Below are 24,426 nucleotides of genomic sequence, written 5' to 3'. Positions count from 1 at the left end.
TGCCTTGTTGTCCAACTATCTCCTTGACCGGTCCTTTTATGTCGATGTTAACTACAAAAAGTCTAGTGTTTACCCTGCAACAAGTGGTGTACCCCAGGGTTCCGTGCTGGGTCCATTATTGTTTTCTGTCTTTATTTATTTATTTATTTATTTTCAATACTGCCAGTCTCATTCCGAGACCATAGCAGGTGGGCATACAGATGGTACACGCAGGAGGTACATAAATAAATATCAGCGCAGAAAACAGAAACAGGAATGTAGTGAAATGACAGTCATAAGAGCGAAAAATATACAAATTTGTTTACTTTTAATTAGATAGGAAGAATACGGAGCTGAAATTCTTGAACAACACACTTGAAAACTTACAACATGAACACACTCATAAGAAAAAGCATAATCAAGTCACGCTTTTTAACTTAAGACAAAGAAACCAACACCAAAAAGAAGAGCAATTGTGCATGAAATCCAGTGGTACACAGGCAAATCATACCAAACTTGCAAACACCCCAGTTAACACTTCTATACTCCACAAATACGCTTTCACTGGTGGCGCAATGCCGCTGGGGATGCGAGTGTTGCCACATTAACAGAACATATTTTCTACTTTTGGTGCAAAGTCAGATACCGATGTCGCATTAGTTAAGGAGGGATCTAAACAGTTCCATTCCCTTATTGCAAGTGGAAAAAAGGAGTGCTTGAATGTGTCATTGCGGTAGGAGTACTCTTTCAGTGTGTGTGAATGTTTGTGCCTGGTAACGCGGGAGTCTGATGGACGAATATGAAGCACGAAGCATATATATATATATATATATATATATATATATATATATATATATATATATATATATATATATATATATATATATATATATATATATATATATATATATATATATATATATCGAAGTTGCAATCCTTCTCGACTTGAATTTTCAACTATTTATTCCTGCATAAAAAAAGGCAATCATACTCATTCGGCACTATAAAACACTGTTAAAAAAACGCCAAACAGCACTGGCAATAAGGACTGCAACTTTGATATGTGTCCTTACGGAATCCCTCGTCCCGTACGTCTCTGTTCTACAATATATATATATATATATATATATATATATATATATATATATATATATATATATATATATATATATATATATATATATATATATGCAGCATAAGAGGGCTTCCCCCCAGTAACCCGCTCATGACAGGCTGTAGACGTTCGAGTACGCCCCGGGGGTTGAAAAGAAGGTCCCCTTCTCCCCGTGTAGTCAGAGTGGCGCTGGCTACCACCCTCAAGCGTCAGATACACTTCTAGTAAATATAAATAGCCCAGAAAGCGAAGGAGAACACAGTCGCCCAGATAGCCGAATTGGTAAGGCATTCGACATGTAATCGAAAGGCGTGGGTTCGGTCCCCACTCTGGGCGCATGTTTTTCTTTCTTTCTTTCTTCTGTATATTTAAAAAAAATGTTTACCTAATTAACCCTAGTGAAAAAGAAAAGAGACTAACCACACCCCTATGCCTCCTTTGGCGTCGTAGACTGCTGCCCTATCTTTCTGTATTTCCTCAACGAGCCCCTCATTTCCTTACTATATATATATATATATATATATATATATATATATATATATATATATATAGACAGAAATAACAATTGGCAGTTAAGAAAACCTCGGAAACCAAAGGGGAGGATGTAGTTGGTCAAGATAAAGAATTTGGAAAATAAGGAAGTGGAGAAAAAATGCCCGCCAGGTGGGATCCGAACCCACGACCTCCAGAATACCGGTCTGGTGCGATAACCACTACGCTACCTTTTATGTTCAGGTGTTTTTGTTTCCTGCGCTTTTGGGGTGGTAGCCAGCGCCACTCGGACTACTCGGGGTGAAGGGAACCTTCTTTTTAACCCCCGGGCCGTGACTCGAGCGTCTACGACATGTCGAGAGTGGTCGACCAGCGTTGAACCCTCTTAAAGGGCTACTGAAGTGCTTTTAGAATGGGGTAAAAATATATTTTTTGCGATTAATACATTGGTTGGTTTATGTCTGTAAAGTTTTTTTCGTCATTTTTAGCTTGGGGACAGCGGTATTCGTCGTTAAAGTTGACCCTACGCTCCGCCCACTGCTTCCTGCCGGCCGCATCGCCGGAGAAGCGAGAAACCGAGAGGAAGCGACCGGAAGTAGCGTCATATTCGGAAGACGGCCAGCGGCGTGCGCCGCCGCTTCGCTGTGTCGCAGTTTTTTCCGCGAAGTTACGAATTAAGCAGGCGTGTAAACTGCACTTTATTAATCTTTATTGTGTAGAGTTTCTTCCGCGTCGATTTTCAACAGTAATGCTACTGTGTGATTCCCCAAAGCGACTCCTAGATACCAGAGAATTCCTACCCGAGCGCCCGTGGCTACTACATCGCCTTCGCCAGTAGTTGCGGGGCCGGCCGTGTCGTCGGGTGATCTGTGCTTCATACACGAAGAGACTGGCTCGGACAAATATGCAGGTACCCCAAGTTCCTGATCCATTATTATAAGTGGATTAAAAAATGTGTGGGACCGCAGCGCTCAGGGCTTCGCGAACTTCTTGCTCGTTTTCCCGATCAACGTTGTTGTGACGGCAACTCAGCTGATTAGCTGGATTTTAAGAAGAAATCAAGCAAGCTGAAAGCATGAAGCGTTTTCTGCGCGCGGAAGCGCTCCGCACACTCACTGGTCGTGCATGCCCGTACGGCGCACGAAACGGCTCGCACTACGCATGCCGCGGCAGCGACCGCTCTTCGCTGCCGTCCAGAATCAAGGCCGTCGCGAAACGCAAGTGAACGTGCGAGAGAGTGGATGAGTAGTGTGGTGAAAAATTGTGCTAGGGATTATCATCCAAGGTGATTTTGAAAGAGGTGATCGAATTTGTATCGCGATGCGGAGCGCCGACCGGTCGCGCAGCTCGTCGACGGCACCAAATGAGCCTGCCCGAGCACAAGATGCGGCGAGAGGCCGATGGATGGCGTTACCTGCGCGCAAGAATGAACACAGCACCGATGGCTAGAATGACTATCAACGTGAAAATAAGGTTCCACACGCGAGAAAGGGGATGATAGTGCGGTGAAAAACTGTGTTTAGGATAGTCATTCGCAATTGTAGAGGTAGCAGCGACCAAATATTGGCCTCGCAGCTAAGCCTAAAGTTCCCAACCTCCGAGGCGATCCGTACAACCCAAGCAGGCTGGAGCTGTTCGGGAAGGCGTTTTTCTAAAGTTCGTCGGCGACCAGCGTGCTGCGCTTTGGTTCCTGTACCTTTCGGGGGACCACCAGCGTTCGGTTCCCCTATTCTGAAACTGCGTTCCGCTGACCGGCCGCTCAGCGACCCGGCACCAGCACCTCCGCGCGACGCGGTGACCGGCCGCTCGCTAGCTGCTGCTTGTGCGCATCGCAGGCCGCTGCACACAGCTTGTTACCGCCTGTCCGAATGTAAAAACAAAGTCGCACATGCGAAGAAGGGGATGATGGTGTGTCAAAAAACTGCGCCAGGAATTGTGACTAGCGCTGATGGTGAAAGCGGCGAACCAATATCTCCACAACTTCCCTGCACCCGAGAAACAGAAGTCGGCCATGAGTCGTCGGGGGAGAACCCCTTTCTGAAGCTCGCCGCGAGCGAACTGGTTCCGTTTATACTTCCCTCAGGCTCTCATATTCTAAGGAAAGATTGTGTGAACCCTCCATTCACCAGAGGTCATTCTGGCCCGCATATGAACGGGAACAGAATGAGATCTTCAGGCCGAGCGGTCACGGCAGCGCCGGCACTTCCGAATATGACGTCATCTGCAGCCGGCCAATCCTGAAAGGCAGCCAGCGCTCTGACCACTCCGCCGGGCAGGGGTCGTTTATTTTGACGAAAAAAGATGGTTTGGGTGTATTTACAGATAAAATAAACATTTTTTTCGAATTCAGCTTCAAGAAAACCATAAAGTAATGCCCTAACAAAATTTTTTTAAAGGAAAAATTGACTCCAATCCACGCTGGGAAGGAGATTGTAAAGCAAAGCTTTAAACGACACCCACAACACTTGTCCATGCGATGTCACTTGAATTCACACACCTGGCTCTACAAAGAGTTAAACCAGATATTCTGCCACCCGTTACCTGGAATTCACGGGGGCGGCGCCCCGAACGCCGCAGCGTCGGCCACTTCCGGGCGGACGCCGCCGCTGTATCCTGGCCGTGCTTCAGAAACGTGTGTTTACCCTCAGTGGGATTTCAATGCTTTTTTTTTTGCCTAGATACTTCATGCATCGATTAAATGACAGTGAAACATCCCCCTCGCGAGGGGCACGATCAAATGCAGAGCATTTCCGGGGGCGCACGACGTTAAGTAGTTTGCGTTACGTTAATGTTGTTGCACTTGTGGCAACTGCTGACGAGAGAGCGCTCGTCAGCAGTAAAGGGGGACTCGAGTAAATGCGTCGCATAGGGGGTGGGTGTATTGCGTTAACGTTTAGTGCTTGGGGAGTTGGTGGTAGTGAGTGCGTTGTATCAGCAGCTTCTTGACGTAGTTTGAATGAGTCAAGGATATAAGGCGCGTTCGTAGCCTCCCATTCTGTGTCGGCTTTGTGGCGCAGTGGGTAGAGCACCATGTACATTGCGTTCCGCCCGCAGGGTCGAGGGATCGAAACCAGGCGCCGGGTAGTATTTTAAATGCAGAGCATTTCAGTAACTCACGATGTCACCCGCGTTGGCGTCCGTAGTCCGCACCATCGTTGTCCCTACTATATAAAAAAAAGCACCATCCGGCGCCAGGTTTCGATCCCTCGACCCTGCGGGCGGAACGCAATGAACCTTGTGCTGTACCGACTGCGCCACAAAGCCGACACAGAATGTGACGCTACGGACGCGCCTTATATCGTTGACTCATTCACATTACTGCTGACGAGCGCTCTCTCGTCAGCAGTTGCCACATGTGCAACAACATTAACGTAACGCAAACTACTTAACGTCGTGCGCCCCCGGAAATGCTCTGCATTTGATCGTGCCCCTCGCGAGGGGGATGTTTCTGTGTGTTTGGAGAGGCGCGAACGAGTTGGAAGCATTTCTGCCTCTAGGCGGCCGTGTGGCGCCATCTGCATGCTTTTCCGCGAGACTCGTAGAAGCGGCCTCAGGGCGGGAGATTCAATTCCGCGTTCCGGCCGCCGGTTCACGCAACGCGTGTTTGGTTGCGAAGCACGTCGCCGCGGCCTCTCCACTGGCGGCCGGCCACCGCAGGTATCCCTGATAACGCTCAATACTCCAGCGCCTTCGCGGCTCTACAGGCGTCGGGGCCTGTAGTGAAGTCCGCGCTCTGCAAGTCTCAACTGCCTTCGCCCGGCTCAGAAAACAAATGGCAAAAAGAGGGGGTCTTCATTTGGCCATCTTTGCATAGCTTTGATGCACGGCACCATTCTGGCCAGCATTGTGTTTGAAAACTTTAGTACTTTCGTCCCTCACTCATTCATAGCCCCACCCTACTTTTTTTTAAATGCAGAGCATTTCAGTAACTCACGATGTCACCCGCGTTGGCGTCCGTAGTCCGCGTCCGCATCGCTCCCCCTACACTATGTAAATACTTGCCGGCGCCAGGTTTCGATCCTACGACTCTGCGGGCGGAACGCAAGGTGCACGGTACTCTACCAACTGAGCCACAAAGCCGACACAGAACGGAAGGTTACGAACGTGCCTTGTATCCTTGACTCATTCAACCATCGGCCAGAGGTGCGCCCTCTCCCCCGCGTCCTCCTCGCCTTCTCTCCGCTCGCAACGCCCTCTCTCGCCGCGTTCGGTTTGGGCGCACAACAGGTGGGGACGTGCGCAACACCCTCTCTCGCCGCGTTAGGTTCGCGCGCAAGAACAGGTGGGGCGCTCGCATTGCGCTCTCTCGCCGCGGTCGGTTCGCGCTTAAACCACATATGTCGTTCGCGCGCGCTGCGGTCGCTAACATCTGTGGCGTGATCGTGACGTCAGCATCACGCGTTCGCGTGGTGGCGATTTCGGCGCTATAACACTCTCTCGCGAGGGGCATTGGATTGGATTCGATTGGATTGGCTTGGATTGATTTGGATTGGATTGTATTAAAATGGATCGTGTTGGATTGTGTTGCGTCATAGCCGCGCCACGTTGCGTCATAGCCGCTCCACGTTGCGTCATAGCTGCAGCAGGGGGTTCACGGCACGTTTCACCATCGACTTCATCGACAATGTCTACGCTGGAAGACAACAATTACAACAACAACAACCAATACGTAATCCATACGACTTGCAGGCGCGCCCCCCGCAGAAATGCTCTGCATTTGATCGTGCCCCTCGCGAGGGGGATGTTTTTTTATATACAGTGTAGGGGGAGGGGTGCGGACTACGACTACGGACGTCAACGCGGGTGACATCGTGAGTTACTAAAATGCTCTGCATTTGATGCAGGTCTGGTGCGATCTGGTGCGGTCTGGTGCGATGCATAGCGAGGGCCTCTGTTCTGGCAGTCTTGGTGCCATGGGGAGCTTAAGAGGGTTCAACGCTGGTCGACCACTCTCAACATGTCGTAGACGCTCGAGACCCGGCCCGGGGGTTAAAAAGAAGGTCCCCTTCACCCCGAGTAGTCCGAGTGGCGCTGGCTACCACTCCAAAAGCGCAGGAAACAAAAACACCTGAACATAAATACCCCAGAAAGTGGAGGCTAAAGTAGCCCCGCCGGTAGCGTAGTGGTTATCGCACCAGACCGGTATTCTGGAGGTCGTGGGTTTGGATCCCACCTGGCGGGCATTTTTTCTCCACTTTCTTATTTTCCTAATTCTTTATATATATATATATATATATATATATATATATATATATATATATATATATATATATATATATATATATATATATATATATATATATATATATATATATATATATATATATATATATTGTCACGTGACAACGCGGAGATGGGTAGTCAGGAAGGAGGTGTATTTACAAAGGACACCGTAGCCACCGGCGAAAAGACGGGTTGATGGCGCAAACCAAGCGGGAGCTCGGGCTTCGTCTACTTCCTTTTCATTCAGTTGGACATCGCCCAGCGTCTTTCCACTGGAGCACATACCCCGATAGGGAGAGATTGCCCCGTGTACGTTTCTCGGGAATCTGTCCGAAGTCTGTGACACAACTCCCCCGCCGCAGAAGCACCGTCCCGGTGCCTGTTATGAAGGAGGAGCAGTAGCAGGTAGACTCCGTCGGTGGTACGGCTTGAGGCGGCTCACGTGAACGAGCTGAGGTACTGAGTGCCCAGACGAGGTCAGAGGCAAAACAGGCACGATTTCGTAGGTGACGGGGGTGACGGCACGCTCGACGCGGTAGGGGCCAGTGAAGGGGTACATGAGCTTCTCAGACAGTCCAACTCGGCGAGAAGGGGTCCACAGAAGAACCAAGGAGCCAGGAGCAAAGTGTGCAGGGCGGTGACACTCATCGTATCGAGACTTCTGGGATGCTTGCGAGGCCAATAGTCGTTCTCGGGCAACCTGGCGCGCCAGTTCAGCGTGGGCGATGATGTCACGAGCATATGCAGTGGTCGGCTCAGTTGAAGTCGGCAGGGTGGTGTCGAACGGTAAAGTAGGCTCACGACCAAAAAGAAGGAAGAAAGGAGAATATCCAGCCGTGTCGTGCCGGGAGGAATTATAAGCAAATGTGACATAAGGTAGTGTAACGTCCCAATCTTGATGGTCTGTGGAAACGTACATTGCAAGCATGTCAGTGAGCGTTTTGTTGAGCCGCTCAGTAAGGCCATTTGTTTGAGGATGGTATGCAGTCGTCAGTTTGTGCTTTGTTTCACAAGAGCGGAGAAGGTCCTCGACAACCTGTGACAAAAAGTACCGGCCACGGTCCGTGAGCAACTGTCGCGGAGCACCATGACGCAGGATGACGTCCTCCAGGAGGAAATCGGCGACATCTGTAGCAGAACTCGTTGGGAGCGCATGGGTGATAGCGTAGCGGGTGGTATAGTCTGTGGCTACCGCAATCCAACGATTCCCGGAGGAGGACAACGGAAAGGGGCCTAAGAGGTCTAAACCAACACGATAAAATGGTTCGGTGGGAATGTCCAAAGGTTGCAACTGGCCAGCGGGACGTAATGGAGGCGTCTTTCGACGTTGGCAAGGATCGCACGCCGCGACATAGCGACGGACAGTCCGGTAGAGCCCTGGCCAGTAAAATCGTCAGCGGACGCGGTCATAAGTGCGAGCAGCGCCAAGGTGGCCAGCCATCGGGACGTCGTGGAGCTGGCGGAGGACATCCGAGCGAAGTTGCTCGGGTACCGCCAGAAGCAGGTCAGGTCCATCAGCCCGGTAGTTGCGGCGGTATAGGATACCATTCCGCAGCACGAACGCGTTCAGAGAAGAGTGCGTTGGCTGTGATTGGAGACGGTCGATAATAGGCCGAAACGTCGGATCACGGCGCTGGTGGTCCCCGATGTCTTTGAAGTCCGACAAAGAATAGACGCAAATATCCGTGTCGAGCTCATCAGTGGGAGGCTCGCCGACGGGATAACGAGATAAACAGTCGGCATCTCTGTGCAGTTTACCGGACTTGTACACAACTGAATAATCAAAGTCTTGGAGGTATAGAGCCCAGCGAGCAAGCCGACCTGTGGGGTCTTTCAGAGAAGAAAGCCAGCATAAGGCGTGGTGGTCGGTTACAACGGTAAACGGCCTGCCGTACAGATATGGCCTAAATTTGCCGACGGCCCACACCAGAGCAAGGCATTCACGCTCGGTGATTGAGTAGTTGCGCTCGGATGGAGACAAGAGGCGGCTTGCGTAAGCTATCACCCGGTCGAGGCCCGCCTGTGTTTGGGCTAGCACTGCCCCTATTCCATGGCCGCTGGCGTCCGTGCGGATTTCCGTCGGAGCAGAGCTGTCAAGTGAGCCAGGACTGGCGGGTTCGACAGGTGGCCGATGAGCGCGGAAAAAGCCGACTCGTGCGCTTGGCCCCAAGAGAACGCTGCATCCTTCTTAAGAAGATCAGTGAGGGGGCGAGCGATTGCAGCGAAATCCTTGACAAAACGGCGGAAGTACGAGCACAGCCCTATAAAGCTGCGCACGTCGTGCTCTGAACGCGGAATAGGGAAGTCTTTAACGGCGCGTATCTTCTCAGGATCGGGTTGAACACCGGTGGAGTCGACAAGGTGGCCGAGAATATTGATTTGGCGGCAACCGAAATGGCACTTTTTGGAGTTCAGTTGCAGACTGGCTCTACGAAAAACACCCAGAATGTCCGAGAGACGTTGCAGGTGAGTCTCAAATGTGGGCGAATACACAACGACGTCGTCAAGGTAACAAAGGCAAGTTGTCCACTTGAACCCGCGAAGAAGAGAGTCCATCATCCTTTCGAATGTGGCCGGCGCGTTACACAGTCCGAATGGCATGACTTTGAATTGGTACAAACCGTCAGGTGTTACGAAAGCGGTTTTTTCTCTGTCTTTTTCGTCAACGGCTATTTGCCAGTATCCGGACCGCAAATCGATGTATGAAAAGTAGGAGGCACTATGTAGGCAGTCGAGGGCGTCATCAATTCGAGGAAGCGGGTATACATCTTTCTTGGTAATTTTGTTCAAGTGCCTGTAATCAACACAGAAGCGCCATGAGCCGTCCTTCTTTTTCACCAAAACAACCGGTGATGCCCATGGGCTAGAGGAAGGTTCAATAACATCCCTTCTGAGCATTTCGTCAACTTCCCGCTGAATGACACCTCGCTCGGTCTGAGACACGCGATATGGGCGTCGACGCATCGGACTTGCATCCCCTGTGTTTATGTGATGCGTCACAACGGAAGTCTGACCTAAGGGCCGGCCGTCGAAGTCAAAAATGTCACTATGGCTGGCAAGAAGGCAGCGAAGCTCGTTGGCATGGTGCGCTGGAAGGTCCGGGGAAATCATTCGTACAAACTCATCTGATTTTGCGAGGTTGTGGTGGTATTCTTTGTCAACTTGGGCTGATTCAAGGGCCATGGCAGAAATCTCGCAGTTATCCAATGGTGAAAGCTGGGCAAGCGCTATTCCTTGAGGAAGGACTTGTGTCGAAAGTCCTACCAGAAGACGATGAAGAGGTCAACGCAGCGTGGCTCGGTAATCCCAGCCTACGACGACGACGCTCTGCCTGCGGGGGCTCTGGCTTGGCCGCCATGTAAATAATCTGTAAATAGATCGTTCAACTGCCTCATCGTTCATGTCGTCTGTCCTGCCGCCACGTTACATTTTGGTGGAGTGTGCGGGTCCCTCCCCGTGCTGGCCGCAGCTGCACACCTCATCGGCATCGTCGCAATCTTTCAGGGGGCGTGCCCCACGTCGGAAGCCCCAGCCCCGCCGCTACCAGCACTCGACGACGTTCCCCCCGCCCCGTATCCCCAGCCCGTGACCAGCCGATTCAGAACCGCCAAGACCCAATGACGTGACCAGACGACGATGACGTGTCCCCAGCCCAGTAGTCCGACGTGGTTCCGGACACCTTCGACGTTTCGTCGGTGCCTTGACGAGGTCGTGTCGCGGGACCAGGCATCGCCTACAGCATCATCATCCTATGTGGCGGCAAGGGCTTCATTGTACATTGTCATCTCATCTTTCGTCTTCACCACATCGCGCAATACGGCGGCGTCGACCGGGACGGTCGCTTTCAACCGGGGGGGCCATGTCACCAGAAGACGATGAAGAGGTCAACGCAGCGTGGCTCGGTAATCCCAGCCTACGACGACGAAGAAGATCTGTCTGTTCGCTCTGCCTGCGGGGGCTCTGGCTTGGCCGCCATGTAAATAATCTGTAAATAGATCGTTCAACTGCCTCATCGTTCATGTCGTCTGTCCTGCCGCCACGTTACAATATATATATATATATATATATATATATATATATATATATATATATATATATATATATATAAGTAAATGTCAGTAGGTTCGTTGTTGTTCCTTGATGATGATGATGATCTGCGTTGGTGCCTGATGGTGACGGCACTGATGACACGACGACGATGGTTGATGGAGGGTTTTAAAAAAAAACTGTATATTTACACAGAAGATATATACAGAATATTGACAAACTGAAGATAGAGTTAACAAAGTAAGAAATAAAATGGGGTTCTAGGTCAGCTAAGACTTTGCGCACGCGGCACCCCCGTCAGCGACGGACCCTGACCTAAAACTACCCAAGTGGTGAGATCCTCCCTAGCCGAACCTGGCTAGCCCGGCAATACGCCGGCCGTGCATAGCACATTAAAACCTTGAGGATTCGACCCCGAGACCTCGTGTCTCGTGGTTTTAATGGGTTACTTAGGCCCCACCCCCGATACACGGCCAATCGGTATCTCCTGGGCACCTGATAGGTTGGATTAGTAAATCCGGGCCTAAACCACGGTGGGCAACGCCCCCCCCCCCCCCCCCCCCCCCGCAACCTTCGAACGCTGGTCACTCTCTCCCACCAGAAAAACAAGGAAGAGATCAAAAGTAAACCAAACAAATACGACAAACACTCAGACATCCGAGGAAACACGTGCAAGCGCCCGGGGCAAGCTTCCACGAACGCTGGTCTGCATCGCCTGTTCCCACGCATCTCGTCCGAGACCGGACAGCTACTCAAGCCAGCTGAAACCCATAAACATCCGCCTTAACGACCCGGCGCGTCCTCAAGATTCCCCGGCGTTGACAGGCGATGCCCCATTAATTGGACCGTGGGCCAGAAACAGCGCGTAGGGACAAAAGGACGCGGCGGCCGGCTCAGGCGTCGCCTCTGCCGCGCCCATCCCGGGCCGCAACGCGCGCTCCCTCGCCCGCCTCCGCACCGAGCGCGCACTGGCCAACAAAAGGAAAGCTATCGCCGTAAATCGGCCACTGTCTAACCCCAGTTGACAGCTCCACGCTCCCCGACTCCAGCCGCTCGACGGACTAAATGGTTTTACAACCTGCTAATGGAAACCGTGGTGAGCCCCGAGCCAGCGGCCGCCATGCCCCCCGGGGTGCCATTTGAGTCGCCAGGCTACCAATGTTTTTCTACGGCTACACCACGCACTTCGGCCAAAACAACGCGACAGCGCAGCTGCGACCGCAGAAAATGTGTCTTTCCGCGAACGGCATGACGCAGAGACCGCTGGCTGCCATAAAGTCATTCATTCCACCCTCTCGGAACCGCCGCTTCCCACGCGTTCGACAGATTCCGCGTCGCTGACGCCTGGATCCCTTACAATATATATATATATATATATATATATATATATATATATATATATATATATATATATATATATATATTTATTTATATATATATAGAGAGAGAGAGATAGAGGAGACAGAAAATAAGGGTTGGCAGTCAAGAAAACCCCGGAAAGCAAAGGGGAGGTTGTGGTGGGTCATAGAAAGAGATGAAGAATTTTTTTAATCGAAAAGAAAGCGGTGAAAAAATGCCCGCCGGGTGGGATCCGAACCCACGACCTCCAGAATACCGGTCTGGTGCGATAACCACTACGCTACCAGCGGGGCTGTTTCCCCAGCACTTTCTCGGGTATTTATGCTAAGGTATTTTTGTTTCCTGCACTTGGCGGTGGTAGCCAGCGCCACTCGGACTACTCGGGGTGAAGGGGACCTTCTTTTTAACCCCCGGGCTGTGACTCGAGTGTCTACGACATGTCGAGAGTGGTCGACCAGCACATAGGAAAGCAAGTTCTCTTTGCTGAAACCTAGGCCACAATCGTGCTTTTACCTTGTTCGAAGTTTTGAAGTTTTTCTTCTCTTATATATATAAATATATATATATATATATATATATATATATATATATATATATATATATATATATATATATATATATATATATATAGAGAGAGAGAGAGAGAGAGAGAGAGAGAGATAGATAGATATATATATATATATAGATATATATATATATATATATATATATATATATATATATATATATGTGTGTGTGTGTATGTGTGTGTGTGTGTGTGTGTGTGTGTGTGTGTGTGTGTGTGTGTGTGTGTGTGTGTGTGTGTGTGTGTGTGTGTGTGTGTGTGTGAACACAAAAGTTCGAGTCCTTTGCTACAGTGCGAGTACCTAGATATAGTGATGATTTTCAAGCTTCTTCAGAACTTTCCGTGAGAGGGGCTTTGTGTAATATATATCCTTCTCAATGCATTGTTGTCGGTCTTATCAAAATGCGTGGTTTAATAAGCAAACTTAATGAACTTTCCACTAATGAGTTCCTACTACTTTCGCCGATGACCTAGCTTCATCGGGATTTTCACACACCATGGCATTGATGCGATGAGCTCAACGCTGTATTTTAACTTTCAAGTATGCTTCGATGGGCTTCGTAAGCGACCGACGATCCGATAGCATCGCGTCAGAAATTTTCTTCAAGGCAAGCAGCAGTCGCACTAGCTGCTGCGTTGGATATCTTGCCAGTGCGGATTCCCGCTTTCTTTTTATTTGAAGCTGACATCGCCCCTTGCTTCTTTTTTTGGTGCCGGCCTTATGTACGACGGGTAGTGTGGGAAAACGCTAGGCACAGCATCTTACTTCTTTGCCTGTTACTCCGCAAGTCTTCCGGCCGAAAGTGCAGACTGCAGACCATCGAGTAACTGTACATTGAGTTGGGTTCGCTGTTCTTTCCAGAAATGTTCTTTGCCCATTGTGTTTTCAGGGCTTCGTTCACCGAGAACTCATGGTTGGAGACATCCGGATCCTTCTTCCGCACACTGAAGATGCACTAAAGTATGGGCGGCAACAATGTACGTATTTACGAGCAAAAAATCGTCGCTTGTTCAATGGGCTGGTATTACACGAATTTAGCGGCAGGTGTGCTCTCAGTCATTGTAAAAAATACGTAACATCAAGAGCCGTTCACTGGCAAAAAGCGGGAATGCTTAGTGCACGGTTTGCCCGCGGATCATTTGCTACCGGAGGATTGGTGGGTGGCGTCATCACGTGGAATTCACGCAGTGGGAGAGAGCAAGACGAGCACGCTTTGTGGTGATGCCGCAGTCATTGTAGTAGTAAAGGAGGATGGCGCATGCGGCTAAAAGGAGGAAATTATTCCACGTTTTGATTGGCTCCTGAAACCACTGTCAGTTGGAGACAAAAGTTAGGGACATTTAGGGAATTTGTTGTTGCAGCGATAACGTTGGCAGCGAGCAGGCTTGATGTGGCTTCGCACGTCGCCTCCTAGGGAATTCCCTGTTAAGAAGTTGAGTGCCAGCGCATCGCCTCCTCTAAAAAGAGGAGGCTAAGGCCAGTGTCTAGCAGCAGACGACGCTAAAAACGGCTGGAACTGACGCTTCCTTTTGTAATTACTTCAATTTTTACGGGTGTCTTGCTGAACGATTTTTTTTTCAATGCGGAGCGTGCCTGCCTAACCGTGTCCATGGTGTCGCCCCGAGTTTGTCCTGCGCTGGTTCCTTTATTCTTAAAAAACTTCAAAATTTATTTGTCCTCTGTGTGGCCCTAATATTACTGCTGGCCCGCACCAACCAATAATCAGATTTGGAGGACGTCGTCTTCATTATTTCTCCGACACTTAATTACCTCTGCGTTTAAGTTTCTGCTTATTTCAAGGACGATGAGAAAATCAGAGAAATTCCGTTTGTCTGCGAGATTTCCTACAACCGCGCGTGTACCCGGGAGAACAGTTATCGCAATAGCAGTTTTGCTTGTGCAGTGTGCCACATTTAAACTAAAAAGAAACGTAGGATGAGATACTTCCCCTTCTAGTCAGTTTCCAGATGTGGTCATTCCAAAATGCACATTTATTGGCAATAGATGGTAGCGTAGCTTATTTAGTGGCTCTAAGTCTAAACAAATTTGTGTTATTGCAGGATGCTTGATTGCTGACACTACCCCTTTGTAGTAACTGATGTAAAGCAAGCATTACATTGCTTCCAACTTACAGGCTTCAAGAGCAGATGTGAAGGCCGGTATTAAAATATGCAAAATCTTTAGAACCTGCTGTTGTAAGTGAGCCTGCAGTAAAGCATCTCAATCTTTAATAATGCCTTCTTGTGAAGACCTTTAACATGTTCCTCGGACAAATGACATAACTTTTCAGCTTGAGAGGTACAACTTTAATTGGTTGTGAATGTTGGCTACCTGGCAGTTCGTTTAAACTGCAGCATAAATACCAATAAGTGACCAGGGGACGATGACGTGCAAGTGCTTGGGTATTGTCCTCCGTGTTATTTCCACGTTCCTGCACAATGTAAAAGGAATATACCAAATGAAGGAGACAGTTTTTAGTTTTATTTATTCTCAGTTTTACGGCCATAGAAGACGACAGATATCACAGGTGCCCAGCACAAACGTTGTAGGTGCATCATATGCTTGTTGAGACCTCTGTCACTGAAAAGTAAAAAAGAAATAGCATTTTGAAAACTGGTCAAGCACTACATATATTTCCTTAGGAGCCTCCCATTCACAATTCAAATGAACAAACAGCTTAAACACAGTACACTATTATTGTGTTGCTTGCGTGTATGTTTTTTAGTATGCGTGTGGACACTGACATTTCTGCTGTATCTTTTTTCCTTCATTTTTTTTCTTGTACGCACGTGGCAGAATTCTCTTATGTTATTATTCTTCCTTTAATCTGCTCAGGTACCACATCCCTCATTAATGCCCGTGGGGCCATAACGGTATCTTGAATAAATAAACATAGAACACCAAATACATGGTGCTACATCTACAAATTAATGTTCCTGTAGCAGTTAAAAAATTTATAAAATAAATAATAAAATGGCACTTTTCCACACATTTCCTAATACAAATAAAAACACGGCCAACTCCAGCTTTCTTCAAAATTTTGTATACCAGTCTCTTTGAACCAGGCAATAAAACTGTAAACATCTTGAAAACAATTTTATTTGCACGTAAATTGCAGGCAGCTTAACTTAGGTGTCGCAGAAGCTGTTGTACAAAGATGACTTACTTGCTCGTCTCTATTTTTCTGATTTTGCCCTTCTACGAACAAGTCACATCCTACAGTCGCAATGAGGTTGGTCGACCTGTTAACATGTTACAAAAAACAAAGCTATTGTATTGTGCTTATTTCTAACACTATTTTAAAGTTCTTACTCTCACTCCTGTGACACCTAAGGCTGATTCAGCTGGAGAGCACCCCTATGTTAGCAGCAAACTCTATAGTGGTATGAAGTGGCAAAGATTTGGCAAAACAAAACCTTTTTCTGATGTAAGGATGATGCTCTGCCAGGTGAGTGCAAGGGTGGAGATTGCTTCACCTTTGCACGATAATGCATTAATTACGACTAAGTTCAGTTAGGTGTCCTCGACATTTCAGAGAAGTTCCGAGCAAAAACTGTTTTGAAGAACAACTCAGAAATACTGATGGCCAGAAATGGGCGGCTGGGTGGCCAGAACGTTACGGTCTCTCTTAACTGCAAACTAAAAACAAGTCAGCTTAAAACAAGTAAAAAATAGCTTAAAAGAGTTCACCACTATTAAACGTTCATAGCATGATTAGGCTCTACTTAAAGGAGTACTTCAAATATCAAAGCTGAGATAACAATGCAAAAAGTTTCCTTTGAAGCTGCAGATTTTACTAGCTACCATTCAGTATAACATATTTTAAATCAATTTTAATATTTGCATGCACAAGAAAGCCCCGAATAAATACCCTTTCGACACTGGCATAAGCAAGATACGTGGAGTGCCTCGCCATGCAGTTCGCCCCAAAATGCCGACATTAGGGCTCCAGTGACTTAGCCAACACACTGGCTGCTGATGGTGCGCGCTGCACTGCCTTGTGAATCATGTCACAGTTTTGCGACTGATATCATGCGGCACAGACGCGTGCGGCCATGGCCAGCTTGGGCCACTCTAGGGCGCGCACCCAGTCTGACCATGATGCAATGAGAACAGCGACATCAAGAGTGCCATTCTCTCATGGCGGCCGCCCTGGTGTTCGTTTTGTCCAAGCCGAAACTGACACAAATAAACAAGGCTCAAAATAATTATATACCCTGAGGTCGACTATCTAATGTTCCATTCTATGGTTCCTGGGCTGGTAGGCACCCATAGCAACGGGAAAAATGTAACACGAAAATTTCATACGAGTACTTTTTTAGAATATTTACATAGACACATGAACTGCGTGCTAATGGCTCTTTCTGCCAGTTGTTGCCCCCATCTGTCCACCATTCCTCAGCTGAGCATGAAATACTGGTACAATAAAGTGTCAAGTTTAGATTTGACAAGTTTGCAAGCTCAGTGATTCACACTGAACTTTTTGTGATCTTTCTTTACAAGCATTTAACCTATTGGCGGTGAGCGCGACCACGGGCGGCTCTGCGGAGCGCGCCTCCGTAACGTCGGCTTAGGGATTCTCGCATTTGTCGTCTGCTTCACTCGGGCTCGCTCTCTATGCTGTTTCTTTGCGCGTGGTTGATATTTTGTGCTTGTCCGCAGCAGATCTCGCGAATGCGCAACTTTTTTTTCGTAACAAAAGATTTAAAATAGCGTAAACTAGCTCAATGCGTGATTTTAAGTATAGTTTTTGATACCGCTCCGGAAAAAAATATTGCCGGCGTCGCCCATGCATTGCTGCGAAGCTGGTCCTGTGCGGAGCGCGAAGAGTCGGAGCTAGGTGTCAGCCTCTGTCTTCAGCAGTCTTTCGAGCAAAGGTAACAGCCGCAGGCTGACAACGGACAACGGCGAAAATGGAAGACCAAAACAAATTCCAGGCCTTCGGGGCTGTCGGCTTTGGCAGAAGGCATTACGATTCCAGCTAATCGTATGTAAGGTAAAACAGATTTGGCAATCTTGCCTAACACTCGAAACTATTGTATCAAGTGACTTTACGTTGTCACGGCATGAAAGTGTGCCGACATGCACTATGGGGCACAAATAATGTAGGTTGATTTCCAAATAACCTGCTGTGTGTATAGGCGCGTGCTGGTTTTATACCAGGCTTCTAACCAGTATGCAGGCTTATTGAGCAAAACGAGTAACCTGTAAGGCAAACATACAGTAAGGCTATGTTTGTTCAGATTTGGAGGGATATTTCGGTACATTTACCACAGCCATATCATCCCAATATTCAGATAGGCGTTATAGTAAAACTGCACTCAAGAGGGGGAGGACCAGGAGGAGGAGAAAACTTTAATTGTAAAATCGAGCTGGTTAGTGGGCAGGCTCCTCAGTCCAAGACGAGAGAGTAAGATTCATTCTTCAATTCACCGAACGTCATCCCGAGTAGGCCAGGATTTGTTCTTTGCGACTAAATGGGTTGGAAAACAATAAAGAGCTGTCTGGACATATTCATTGGTTTCGAATTGTGTTATACTGAAAATTGGCATGTATACTATCTATTGCGTTAGTTAGCAAGTATATCAAGTTTTCAACACCGTAATCATGTCATAACTTTTCGGGTTGAGATCGAGTTCGTTACGATATCGATGGTTCGATAGAAATTAGGTGCACAAAAGCCGCCTTAGAGTATTGTGGACAACGTTATCTGCGCCGTAGCACAGATCTTATTGCATTGAATATTGAGACGAACTTTGTGAGCCTCGCAAACATCCCCAAACCTCCTAGGACGTTTAGGACGGTGCAGAAAAATGAATGCGTTGGGCACAGAAAAAAAAAAAAACGTTCATCTAACAACAACGAAAGAAAGAGAAAACACCCGTTTTATTTCCTGCTGTGCGACCCGCTGCTTGATGCGTAGCATTAGACTGTTGAGTCTTCATGAGAGCATCTCAGAAATAGTTAAGGGAAGCATACGTATTTTGAATACTTATCGAGGAGCTCTGAGCGCTGAAACTCGCAAATACGCTAGATAGGACGAGGGCGAGTTACACACGATTGTCTGAGCGATGCTCTCTGAAAGTCGTTCTCTCTCTCCTCGTGTGTTGTAAAATTGTGCGGGACAAAGCTTGAAATTATTCAGAGCCGTCAGAATCTGATTGAAAACACGCTTTTTAAAGCACCAAAGCATCAAAGCGGGCGATTTCTAGCAAAGGCACTGCTGCCAGTCAGAACCGGACGACCGCGGCGCGGGTGTAGCAGCGGGGCGAGTGTAGCAGACGACAGCGGAGCGGGTCCCTAAGCTGACGTCAGATCCAGGGGGCGCCACTCAAACATCTCCCGGTCGAGCTGTCGAGGTGTGCGGACGTACAGAGCGCAGATTTCTAGCAAAGGCACTGCTGCCAGTCAGAACCGGACGACCGCGGCGCGGGTGTAGCAGCGGGGCGAGTGTAGCAGACGACAGCGGAGCGGGTCCCTAAGCTGACGTCAGATCCAGGGGGCGCCACTCAAACATGTCCCGGTCGAGCTGTCGAGGTGTGCGGACGTACAGAGCGCGGCGGAGGCATCGACGACGAAAACGGATAAGTGTTTGATATTTATTATTCCTTTTTTAGAGTGACCATGTTTTAGAGAGAGATGTAGGTTAGTTGAAAGGGGCGGTAGTTGTTAGCGTAGGCAAGTGACCGAATCAGAGGTGTCGCTCGGTTGTTGCACGTGGCGGTTTGTAAGCGTTGGTAATTCGTGAAAGAAGAATTGATGCTGTAGGAAAGAATCGCACGTTGCGGCTTACTTTTAGATTGGAAGGGAACGCGCGAGAACACGGCAGTGAAATAAGCCAGAGTTGGGCACGCCTTGGACGGGCAGTACCATGCCTCAGAGGAAGAAGCCGGGTGTGATGTGCACGGGGTGCGAGCACGAATACCCGCTCGAGGAGACGAGATTCGAGTCGGTCGAGGACGCGGAAGGACAGGAATTCATGTGCAGAGTGTGTGTGCTAGCGTCGCGCCTCGACCGGCTCGAGGAAGAAAAGGAGCAGCTCAGGGTTCAGGTAGGCGAGCTACAGGAGGAGTTGAAGGATGAAAAAGAGCAGAGGAAGGCACTCGAAGCGAGGCTGGCGCAAATGGAGGTCAAAATGGCGACGAAGGGTGACATCCCAACAAACGATGAAGCAGGTCACGAGGCAGATGGGTCGGCAGTGCTTGACCCCGAGAAGGGAAAGGAGGAGAACAAAGACGCCACGCCGGAAGACGATCCCGAGCTGGCGCTGACTCAGCCGGTGCGGGAGCAGGTGGCCGCGCCGGGGGGCAGCCAGGAAAAGGAAGAAAGGCGCATGGTGATCGTGGCGGGGGACTCCAACATGCGGTACTCAGAAATGGAGATTAGAGGCCGGGTGAGAGAGGACGAGAGAGTGCAGGTTGGCGTGTTCCCGGGGCAGACGGTCAGGGTAGTGTTAGAAAAGGCAAAGGATAAAATGTGGGAAAATATGCAGGGGCAGAAACTAGTGATTATCGCAGGAGGAACCAATGACGTTCTGCAGGGAAGGGGCGCGGGAGTGCGCAAGCAGCTAGAAAAGGGGGTGAAGGAACTTCGGGAGCTGTGCCCACATGTGCAGGTCGTCGTGAGCACAGTACCAGAGATAATTGGGAGAGGGGTACATGTGGAAAGGGAAGTTGTAGCGGTAAACCGAGACATACGGGAGCTGGGCAAGGAGCTGAGTTTCGCTGTCGCAGACATCAACAGGGATGTCCGATGGATGGGCCGGAAAAGGGCGTTCCAGCGTGACGGAGTGCATTTCAACGGGCAGGTGGGAGCAGCCATCGGAAGACGACACGCGGCGCGAACTGTGGCTTTTTTAGGGGGCCCACAGGCCTTTGCGAAGATGGCGTAGACAAATTCAAGGAGCAAAGGGAGATAGCGGGGTCGGTGCAGATCGGTGCAGGCAAACGAAAGGGACGACGACGGCGTGTAAAGAAGAGAGGGGCGAAACTGAATATCGCGTACATAAACATGCAGGGTGGCAGGAAAAGAGATAAGTGGATGGAGATTACTAAGCAGCTAGAAGAGGAAGATATCCAGGTATACGCTGTGACCGAGACGCACCTACGGGACTTGGAGGAACCTCCGGTAATCGGAGAGTATGCATGGGAAGGTTGTAACAGGACGGCTGGATTGAGAAAAGGCGGAGGAGTAGGTATGCTGGTACGGCAGGGGACTAATTGGAAGAGAGTGAAAGAAGACTGTAAAGAACATGTGTGGATGAAAGGGATAGTGGAGGGTAGAGAGATGGCTTTAGGGGTGTCTTACCTGTGGACGGGTAAGGATAGCAAAGAACAAAACGAAAAACTGGTGGCGTGTCTAAAAAAGGACATCGAAGATTTGAAACGTTCCGGGGAGGTACTATTGGTAGGGGACATGAACGCCCACATTGAAGATCTAGACGGGTACACCGACTTCAACGGAAATCTAATGCTAGATATGTGTGAGTACCAGAAGCTGATCATAGTAAATAGGGAACAAAAATGCGAAGGTCAAATAACGTGGGAGTGTGGTAGGAGACAGTCGAGTATTGACTACTGCCTTATTTCAGAGGGACTTTATGAATGGTTGGATGGCATGACCATAGATGAGGAAGGGGGCCACAGTCTGGGCAGTGACCACAAGCGCATAAACCTGAGTTTTGGGAAACTGGGGGGCGAAAAAACGGGTCGACCGGGGCAGCGCACAAAGTTAAACAGCAAACAAATTGCGGATATAGCCAAAAGCATAGAGGCGGACATAGAAAGAAATCCTGGAGAAGAGTGGGAATATGACAGGCTCATCAAGACTATGCAGGAAAAAATAGTCAAGGCAGAGGGGGCCAATCGATGGAGAGGAAAAAAAACACCCAAAAGCTGGTGGAACAAAGAAATAAAGGCGGCGATAGAGAGGCGTAAACAGGCGTCTAGAGAGCACAGGCAGGCCAAGAGGATGGGGAGACATAAGGAGGAGGTGGACCTAAAATGGGAGCAGTATAAGAAAATGAAACAGGAAGTGCAGCAATTAGTGCAGGCGAAAATAAAGGGGGACAGCGAGCGATGGGTAGCGCAAATACGAGGAAGGGGTAGAGACGCACCGAAAAGGTTTTGGAACCATGTGCAGGCATTAGGGAAACGTACGAGTCCCACAGAAGGCGGTGCTATAGAAAACGAGCAGGGGCAGATGCTCAAGGGAGAGGAAGCATTAGCATACCTGCACAAAATCATCACGGAGAAGTTCGGTAAGGTGGATGAAGAGGCCCCGCAGCGACACAGAGATGTTGCGGCGGGTAGGCCGAAATGTCTGGAGATAGATGGAATGGAAATGGAAAAGAGCAGAGGAAAAGGTCCCCAAGAATACTGCGGCAGGCACGGATGGGATACCGATGGAGTTGATTAACCAGTTAGGACCAAAGAGCAAGGGAAAGCTACTGCAAGCCATCAGAACAAGGATAGAAGAAAAGGCAATACCGGCCGCGTGGCAAATGAGCAGGATGAACTTAGTGTACAAGGGCAAAGGAGTCAGGACAAACCCAAGCTCGTATAGGCCAGTAACCGTCACGTCAGTGCTGTACGGGTTAGCAATGCAGGCAGTGAAGTTCGAACTAGAGCAGTGGGTGGAAGAAAATAGGATATTAGGGGAGCTTCAAAATGGGTTTCGAAAGGACAGAAGACTAGACGACAACTTATTCGTGGTAAGCCAATGCATAGAGGTGGCGAAGATACAAAACCGACCTTTGTGGTTAGCCTTTCTGGACATTAAAGCGGCTTATGATAATGTAGAAAGGGAGCGGCTTTGGAGTATCCTGGAGGACGAGGGAGTTGGGGCAGAATTCATTAGCTTACTCAGGGAGCTATACCGGGAGAACCAAGTGCAAATAGTGTGGGAGGGGGAAACATACAATAGGCCTGTATACACCTACAAGGGTCTGAAACAGGGATGTCCTCTCTCTCCGCTGCTGTTCATGATCTACATGACGGGGTTAGAAAGGAAGCTAGAAGTCAGCACGATGGGGTTCGACTTATCCTACATGAAAAACGGGCAGGTGGTGGAACAACGGGTTCCGGGACTAATGTATGCAGACGACATATTGTTGATGGCGGACAACCAGGTAAGTATGCAGGGCTTGATGGATATATGCGGTGAAGAAGCGACGCACCTAGGGCTATCCTTTAGCAGAGAAAAATCAGGGATCATGGTCTTTAATGACGGCGAGGAGCACAAAACAGTATCAGTGCAGCAAGTAGAAATACCATTGGTGAAAGAGTATAAATATTTAGGAGTGTGGCTGAACAATAGCGAAGATTACACGCAGGCGCATGAGGCTCACCTTAAGACGAAAGGAAGACGGAACGCGGCTATAATGAAGCATAGAGCCCTCTGGGGATACAGCAAATACGAGGTGGTAAGGGGAGTCTGGAAAGGGGTCATGGTACCAGGATTAACTTTCGCTAATTCGGTTCTGTGCATGAAGTCAGAGACCCAAGCGGGCCTGGAAGTAAATCATAGGGCGGTAGGCAGATTGGCCCTAGGGGCCCACAGTAAAAGTACAAATGAAGCGGTACAAGGGGATATGGGCTGGTCGTCTTTCGAGGCGAGGGAGGCGCAGAGCAAGATAAAGTTTGAGGAGCGACTCCATGACATGGAGGACGAAAAATGGGCCGCGAGGGTGTTTAAGTACCTGTATTTGAGGAGCGTGGACACGCGGTAGAGACGGAGGACCAGACAGCTGACCAAGCGGTACGGGAAGTCGGTAGGGGAAAGCGGGGTTTACACAACAGTTAAAAAGCAGGTAAAGGCAGCAGAGACGACGAAGTGGGCAGAGAGAATGGAAGCGAAAAAAACCCTGGAGACTTATAGGACAGAGAAACGGCAAATTAAGAAGGAGGGATTCTATGGCAATACGAGAGGCAGTGCGTTGCTCTTCGAGGCACGGGCAGGGTGCCTGAGAACCCGGGCATACACGGGTAGCTACAGGCAGCAGGATGAAACGTGTGCATGCTGCGGCAGTGATCGGGAAACTATAGACCATATTGTCAGAAGCTGCACAGAGATACGGCCACCGCGGGGTGAGGGGGAAACGACGCTGGCGGAGGCCTTGGGATTTGGGGCGAGGGGGAACCTCAACTTCAAGGCCATAGAGGTGGCGAAGAGGCGACTGGAGTGGTGGTGGAGGAAAAGCAGGGAAGGGATGGGTACGCAGGTGGAGTAATCATGCGGACGAGAATTTAGAACAGCGAGGGGAGAAAAAAGGGGGGTGGGGGCGATGAGTTTAAAACAGAAAAGAGGGAGAGATGGGAGGGAGGAAGCAAATCTATAGGTTAACCTGGGAGTAGGGCATGTAAACGTAATAAAACAGGCAAGTCGGTTGCTGACAACCGACGCCCCGATTCAAAGGGAAAGCCACTAATCATCATCATCATCACCCGGCTTGGCTCATGTACAATGCTTATATGCTTCACGCACATACTGTACTTGGTACACTTTCATTTACTAAAGTGAAGCTTCCAGCCTCTCTCTGATGTGTCTGTAGTCCACCCAAAATGCGCTGCAGGAAAGCCAACTTTTTCTGATGATGACGATCATGAGTGAAGTGAAAAACATTAAAACGCTTTCCATGATCTGACC

This window comes from Haemaphysalis longicornis, unplaced genomic scaffold, assembly GCF_048455015.1.
Source record: "Haemaphysalis longicornis isolate Haplotype H1 unplaced genomic scaffold, Haemaphysalis longicornis Haplotype H1 scaffold_1, whole genome shotgun sequence".
NCBI lineage: Eukaryota > Metazoa > Arthropoda > Arachnida > Ixodida > Ixodidae > Haemaphysalis > Haemaphysalis longicornis.
This window is presented reverse-complemented; position numbering follows the sequence as displayed.